Source organism: Phacochoerus africanus, chromosome 10, assembly GCF_016906955.1.
Source record: "Phacochoerus africanus isolate WHEZ1 chromosome 10, ROS_Pafr_v1, whole genome shotgun sequence".
NCBI lineage: Eukaryota > Metazoa > Chordata > Mammalia > Artiodactyla > Suidae > Phacochoerus > Phacochoerus africanus.
The window spans coordinates 10,987,811-10,995,933 of record NC_062553.1 but is presented as its reverse complement, the minus strand read 5'-3'; positions in this window follow the sequence as shown (position 1 = coordinate 10,995,933).

Here is an 8,123-nt window from a genome sequence, read left to right as displayed (position 1 = left end):
TCCTACCAGCCTCTGCATATCCGTTTCCAATGTGGCCAGCTTTTGACACTAGAGCTCTTAAAAGAAATCCTTTCAAATATCTTCAAACATCAGATTTCAGCTGAGACAAATAGTAAATATTCCTGGTGGTATTAAATCCCTTTAAAAAATGAATCCTGTTTCTCTTAAATCAAAGGTATGCCTATCCTCTTCCTGGTACAGAGACAGAGCCACCCATACAAATGGAGATGTCCTTTATAAATGTAAATTTCCCTTACCAGAGGCCAACTAATCCTCAATTTTCAGAGCTTCTCCTGTATCTGCTGTTTCTTTAAAAATAATCTGGGAGTTCCTGTTGTGGAGCAGTGGAAATGCATCCGACTAGTAACCATCAGGATGCAGGTTCAATCCCTGGCTTCACGGCTTCACTCAGTGGGTTAAGGATCTGGCATTGCTGTGAGCTGTGGTATAAGTTGAAGAGGTGGCTCAGATCCTTCATTGCTGCAGCTGGGATTAAGCTCCGATTAATCCCTAGACTGGGAACCTCCATAAACTGCAGGTGCAGCCCTGAAAAGCAAAAGAAAAAAAAAAAAATCTGCTTGGAGTTCCCTTGTGGCGCAGCAGGTTAAGGACTCAGGTTGCTGCTGTGACACAGATTAATCCCTGGCCCAGGAAATTCCACATGCCCCGGGCACAGCCAAACACACACCCCAAAATAGGCTCAGTGTTATTCTTATGCCAAAGAGACATATTTTGGGGTGACATGCTGCTCCCCTTCACAGGCCAGGGGGATAAAATACTAAGAGTGGGGGCTGAGGAACTTTGTCATCCAATCAAAAGTGGGGGTTGGCTAAACTGGCCCAGCAGGATTCTGCTTTGGCAGGAATCTTTGCTAAGACTGGACACGAACCAGGTCAAGGACTGGACCCTCCGTCCGGGGCTTGAGGGTTTAGAGGAGCCTGACCACGGCAGGGTGAAGAGTGTCCCTGGTCAGAAGCTTCTCCCCAAGACTCCCCAAGTCTCTGGTCAGGGTCAGTAGGAAGAAATAAGCCGTGTGGTTTCACAGACTGGTTACTGACCGGTTTAATCCAGTCTCAGTGGTTGAAAGAAGCTTCTGAAATCAGGGCCTGAGGCCAAGAACACAGGGCTACTTGGTCTCTCAGGGGCTCCGAGGGGATGCAAGATTCTGGGTCTATTCTCCCTGGTCCCAGTCCACCCCTGGGAGTCCACACCAAGAGGGAGCAGATGGGGGGCGGGGGGGGCAGTATTTGAACCCCAGTACAGGTTTTTGGAAGTTTCCAGCCAGGATTCAAGCTGACTGGTCAGTTCTGGAAGTCTTAGATCTTCAAACCTAGAACCAACATGTTGATGGGGATTCAGTGAGTTAACACATGTAAAGCATTTCGAACTATGCCTGGCACCGTGTAAGCACTCCAATATAAATTACGGGTAAATAGAAAAAACTTTTGCGAAATTCCCATTGTGGCTCAGCAGGTTAAGAACGGAAATAGTGTCTGTGAAGACGTGGGTTTGATCCCCGGCTTCGTGCAGTGGGTTAAAGATCCAGTTTACCTCACGCTGCAGCGTGGATCACAGATGTGGCTCAGATCTGGCGTTGCTGTGGCTGTGGCATAGGCTGGCAGCTGCAGCTCTGATTCGACCCCTAGCCCAGGAACTTCCATATGCCACAGGAGCGGCCAAAAAAAGAAAAAGAAAAAAGTTTGGAAAAATATCCACCACACTCAAACTAGTTATTGCTAGAGAATGAAATCTGACAAAGATACTTTTACTTAATACTTTTCTTGATTGTTTTGTAGTTAAAGAAATACATTAGGAGTTCCCATTGCAGCGAAGCAGAAACAAATCTGACTAGTATCCATGAGGATGCAGGTTTGATCCCTGGCCTCGCTCTGTGGGTTAAGGATCCAGCGTTGCTGTGAGCCGTGGTGTAAGCCGCAGATGAGTCTCAGATCGCATGTTGCTGTGGCTGTGACATAGCTGTGCTTTGACCCCTAGCCTGGGAGCTTCCATATGCCACAGGTGCAGCCCTAAAAAGCAAAAAAAAGAAAAAAGAAAAGAAAAGAAAGAAAGAAAAGGAAATACATGAATTAGAGCTTACATTAGAAGATGTTGCTGATGATGTTTCTGGCAGGTAATAAACTACATGAATGATCCAGCCCAGTTGTTAAAATTTCTAGAGGCTAGTTCTGATAGGGAAGGAGTAGGCACAGGTAGTTGTAGAGGTCCCAGTAAGGGACCATAGATAAAGAGGGAAACTTAGGGGACTTTGGGAGATCCCTGTAAGTTAATAAATTGCTCAAAAAAGCCATCAGCCCAAGGCAGGCTTGCTTGACTAGTGGAGGCCTGAGAATGGCCTCAGGTCATTGGGTGGGGGATGGGGTGAGGCCTGCATTCAAGTTCAGACCAAGGGCAGGAGTTTGAGGACTGCCCTTCTGCTGATTTGAACACACACTTTGCCAGATATTAAGGTGGACCTACCTTTCAAAGAAAGAGGAACAGGCGATCTTTTCTGACCCCACTCCCCTTGGATGATAAAACTGTAGCCCACCGGATCATTGGGGCAGAGCTTCCGTGTCTGCCTGCCTGCACCTCTCACAAGTGTCCTATCTTAATAAATCTCTTTCTTGCCTATCCCTTTGTCTCTCGCTGAATTCCTTCTGCGTGGAGGCATGAAGAACCCGAATCTCAGTAAGTCCAGACATCAGGTGAGTGATCCTAATTTAAAACATGGGTTGGGAGTTCCCATCGTGGCCCAGTGGTTAACGAATCCGACTAGGAAACTTGAGGTTGCAGGTTCAATCCCTGGCCTTGCTCAGTGGGTTAAGGATTCGGCGTTGCCATGAGCTGTGGTGTAGGTCGCGGACGTGGCTTGGATCCTGAGTTGCTGTGACTCTGGTGTAGGCTGGAGACTACAGCTCTGATTTGACCCCTAGCCTGGGAACCTCCATATGCCTCGGGAAGTGGCCCTAGAAAAGGCAAAAAGACAACAACAATAACAACGACAAAAACATGGGTTCAAGTCCCAATCTGGGTTCTGGCTAGGGTCAGTTCAGGCCCTTAGTGCTGAGAGTCACAGTCCTGTAGTAGCTCCTCCTAGTTGGAGTCCTGGCTCTATAACTTCCTACGTGTGGTACCTTGGTGACTTGCTTTCCTGCTCTGCACTCTGAGTTTTCTCACCTGAAAATGAGGGTAGGATACTATTAACTATAAATTGTAGAAGTTCCCCTCATGGTGCGGTGGAAACGAATCTGACTAGTAACCATGAGGTCGCGGGTTCGATCCCTGGCCACAGCACTGCTGTCAGCTGTGGTGTAGTTCGAAGATGCAGCTCAGATCCCGCATTGCTGTGGCTGTGGTGTAGGCCGGCAGCTGTAGCTCCGACTCGACCCTAGCCTAGGAACCTCCATATGCTGCAGGTGCAGCCCCCCAAAAAAGGGAAAAAAACCCCAAAACCTATCAATTATAGTACTAGGCTCAAATAAGTTACTGCATCGAAAACACTTAGAACAGCTCCAGACACAGAGCAAAACCCCCATTATTGTCAGCTAATATTGTTGAGTTATTGCTGGTCTTTTAGTTTATTCCCAAGACCTTGAGGAGGATATAGGACCATAATTGATACCATCTGGGCTTTCACGTTGTTGTGTCATTTTGTTTTGGTGTTTGGTTTTGTTTGTTGGGTTTGGGAATTGGGGGTTTTTGTTTTGTTTTGCTTCTTTTTAGGTTTTAATTAGCTTTTCAAACACACAGAGGTCTAGACACCAGGAATGAACCCCCGTGCACCTTCCATCTGCCTCGGCTTAAACAGTTTTCAACATGTCACCAGTCTTTTTTTTTTTTTTTTGCCATTTCTTGGGCCACTCCCACGGCATAAGGAAGTTCCCAGGCTAGGGGTCGAATCGGAGCCGTAGCCACCAGCCTACGCCAGAGCCACAGCAACGCGGGATCCAAGCCGCGTCTGCAACCTACACCACAGCTCACGGCAACGCCGGGTCCCCAACCCACTGAGCAAGGCCAGGGATCAAACCTGCAACCTCATGGTCCCTTGTCGGATTCATTAACCACTGAGCCACAATGAGAACTCCTGTCACCAATCTTTAATACTGGATTTTGTTCTCTTTCAATTAGATACAGACTTGATGAGACTACGTGACTTGCCCTGCTTGGTGAATCAAACAATTTGCTGGGACAAGTAAACTGCTTAGATGTAAGCAATGGTTTCATGTTTAATTAATCACTCCCTTTTCAAGAATTCAGAAAGAGCTTACCTGTCCTGAGAGCTAGCATTGTGGACTTTTGACTCACATATTCGTTCATGATGGGCCACATGATAATTCTTTCTAGATCAAAGCATTAACCAGCAGAAATAGTATGTGAGCCATAAAGGTAATTTTAATTTTTCCAGTAGCCACATTAAAAAAAAAAGCAAAAAGGAACCAGTATACTTAATTTTAGTAATATATTTTATTTCACTCCAGCTAACCAGAACATCAGTTCAACATACAATGGATATAAAAATTATTCATGTGGGTTTTTTACATTCTACCTTTCGGGTGTGTGCTAAGTTTTTGACATGTAGTGTTTATATTTATAGCACATCTCAGTGCGGACCAGTCATATAGCAGATGCTCAGAGACCACAAGTGGCTTGTACCACTGTTGGACAGTGCAGCTCTGAATAGTGGTTCCTTGAGGTTATGATCTGTGTCTTATTCATCCTGTTCTCTTTTACATGTAATTCGTGAACAGTTCTCTAGTTTTGAGCAGAGACACATATTAAAATTCTTCCACCTGAAGGGGTAGGAGTGGATTGCTAAATGATCTTTACTGACCTTTGCTAGAGAGAGCCGCATCTGGAGGTCCCGTTGTGGTGCAGCAGAAACAAACCCGGCTAGTATCCGTGAGGATGCGGGTTCAATCCTTGGCCTCGCTCAGTCGCTCAGGGATCTGGCGTTGCCGTGAGCCATGGTGTAGGTCACAGATGTGGCTCAGATCCTGCATTGCTGTGGCTGTGGTGTAGGCGGGCAGCTGTAGCTCTGATTCAACCCCTAGCCCAGGAACTTCCATGTGCCTCGAGTGTGGCCCTCAAAAGCAAAAAAAAAAAAAGATTCATTTTTTTACTCTACTTTGGTAGAGTAGTAAGAAAGGGGTTAAGGGCCCAGAGAGATGGGATTTCTGGAAAGAATATAACAGACCCGGTTGGCTGTGTTCCCCAGGAAGATGCTTTTCATTAAAACAGCAAAAACGTGCTAGTGATGGGGGTGCTGGCCTCCCGAAGAAGCTCAGAAGTGGCTGTATTGGAGTTCCCATCATGGCGCAGTGGAAACGAATCCAACTAGGAACCATAAGGTTGTGGGTTTGATCCCTGGCCTTGCTCAGAGGGTTAAGGATCCGGCATTGCCATGAGTTGTGGTGTAGGTCACAGACGTGGCTTGTATCTGGCGTTGCTGTAGCTCTGATTAGACCCCTAGCCTGGGAACTTCCACATGCCGTGGGTGCAGCCCTAAAAAAGCAAAAAAAAAAAAAAAAGTGGCTGTGTTCCGAAGGGCAGGGACGATGGCAGTGATGGTGCCATGGGACAGTGCTTCCTTAGCACCGAGAGGAACAATAGGATCCGAGGCCAGTGGAGACTGTGAGTTGAAACTTAACTGACACCAGCAAGGTGGAATGACTGCCCCAATGGCAATGAGGTTGACATGGTGAGTGAGGGCCTGACAGGCAGGAATCAGAGAGAGAGACGCTAATAGACCTTATAGCTCCGTAGAGCAAGATAGATGCAGGCAAAAATGAGGGTGCGGGAGTTCCCTGGGCACTTAGCAGTTCAGAATCTGGCATTGTCACTGCCTTGGTGCTGGTTTGATCCCTGGTCCAAGAACTTTGGCATGCTGCAGGTGCGGCCAAAAAAAAAAAAAAAAAGAGTGAAGATGCTGCTTAACCTTGACAGTCAAAAATGATGAAGAGCTTGTGAGCTAAAGTCTGCTGTCAGCTACTACAGTGGAGGATCCCAAGCCCTCCCCCAGTTCCCAGACCTGTATCTGGACCTCAGACCCAGATCCAATCATTTAACGGGGAGGAAGTGTCCTGCCATGCCACAGCAAGTATATAAAACGGTGATTCCTCAACTTTACCCCCAAAGGGACCTACAGCCATTTATCCGAGTGACTGCACATTAGAGAAATGGAAATACTCAGATCTGCTGACTTTTGAATACAGAATGGGAAGTGTCACTACTATAAGACCCAAAGCACCGTGATGGCCCCCTTAGTTAAGTAAGGGCTTCCTGGGGCCAGGAGACAGATGGATTCCTGACCAAAGTTTATCACACTGGGTCCAGGAACCCAACCAATGGTCATTTCCTGGTCCTTTTCACATTGGTTCCTTGTCCTGTAGAGTAAGTGCTACTATATTAAGAAAGACCAAGCAGACACCTCTGAACCTGGTCCCCCCATTACAGAAGTAGGACAACATCCAAGTGCAAGGCAGGCGCTCGCCACCACCCTCAAAGACACACCTACCCCCACACAAAGGCAGCGGGGATTATTCCATCAGCCTCATCTAGTTGAGTCTAGTCCCTGCAAAAACGAAACACTAGGTGCTGGCAGTAGACTATTGCAGGTTTTTTTTTTTTTTTTTTTGCTTTTTAGGGCTGCACCTGAGGTATAAGGAGGTTCCCAGGTCTAATTGGAGCTGCCGCTGCTGGCCTACACCACAACCACAGCCACTTCTGATCTGAGCTACATCTGCGATCTACACCACAGCTCACGACAACGCCAGATACTTAACCCACTGAGCGAGGCCAGGGTTGGAACCCGAAACTTCATGGTTCATTTCCACTGTGCCATGATGGGAACTCCCAGATGGTGGTATCATTATTGCAATAAATTATCACAGATTTGGGCACTTGGTCTGCTTTGAATGCCTTATTTACAGTCTCCTTTGGGAAGAAGGATCAGAAGCAGTTCACAGCATCCTGGAACATGCAGCTGAGTCACCACCTTGCCCGAGGGCTATGGTAGTTCTACTACTCTTGATCCCTGAGCAAAAGGACCTTGATTGTCTAAATATTCAAAAAAAATCAGCCTGGCCCCTTATGTTTATACATGTCTGTTAAAACGAGTAGCCATGTTGTAGCAAGTCTCCTGGAGGCCCTGGTAAAACACGCTGGCTAGAATGTGGGCAATGAGCCGATCCTACAAAGCTTCAGGAGTAAAGTTAGAGGGAGTCAGGGGTCTGGGACATTCCGAGGCATCCCCTCCAAAATAAAGGACACGTCTCACATCTTACATCTCCCACTGCTATGAAAGCAGTGTGGCCCTTGAAAACATTAGTGGATTTTGAAGACTGCACAAACCACCCTTGGGAATATGTCTCTGGTCCATTGATTGTATAACTCAGAAGGCTTGATTTTTTTTTTTTTCTTGCTTTTTTAGGGCCAAAGGTGCAGTATATGGAAGTTCCCAGGCTAGGGGTCAAATCAGAGCTACAGCTGCCGGCCTATGCCACAGCCACAACAACTTTGGATCCAAGCCACATCTGCTCATGGCGACACTGGATCCTTAACCTGTTAAGTGAGGCCAGGGATCGAACCCTCATCCTCATGGATACTAGTGAGGCTTGCTAACCGCTGAGCCACGATTGGAACTCCACAAGAGTATAATATTTTGATGTCACAGTTTTATATAATATTATCTACCACAATTTTATATAGTACACAATTTTATATAATTTTATAAAATATTGTACAATGTAGTAAATAACAATACTGAATTGTACAATATTATTATTAATATTATACAATTATTAGTGTGATACCTTGATTGATCATACTATTTTTCTAGTTCACATTTCTGCAAATTCAGAGTTAGGTCATCCAAGTTCATACTTTTAGCAACTTCATTTTTCAGTCAATGTAATTGAAGCTTGTCAATCACTCTTGGCAAATTCAAGATCACGAATAATTTTTGGGTGGGGGCATGTGGCATTTCCCCGGACCAAGGGTCCAGACCAGGCCACATCAGTGACTACTCTTGATCCTTAACCCGCTAGGCCACCAGGGAGATCCACAAATAATTTTTGATAATATTAAGTTTTGAGAAGGATTTTCTGCTGATATCACTGTTCCTG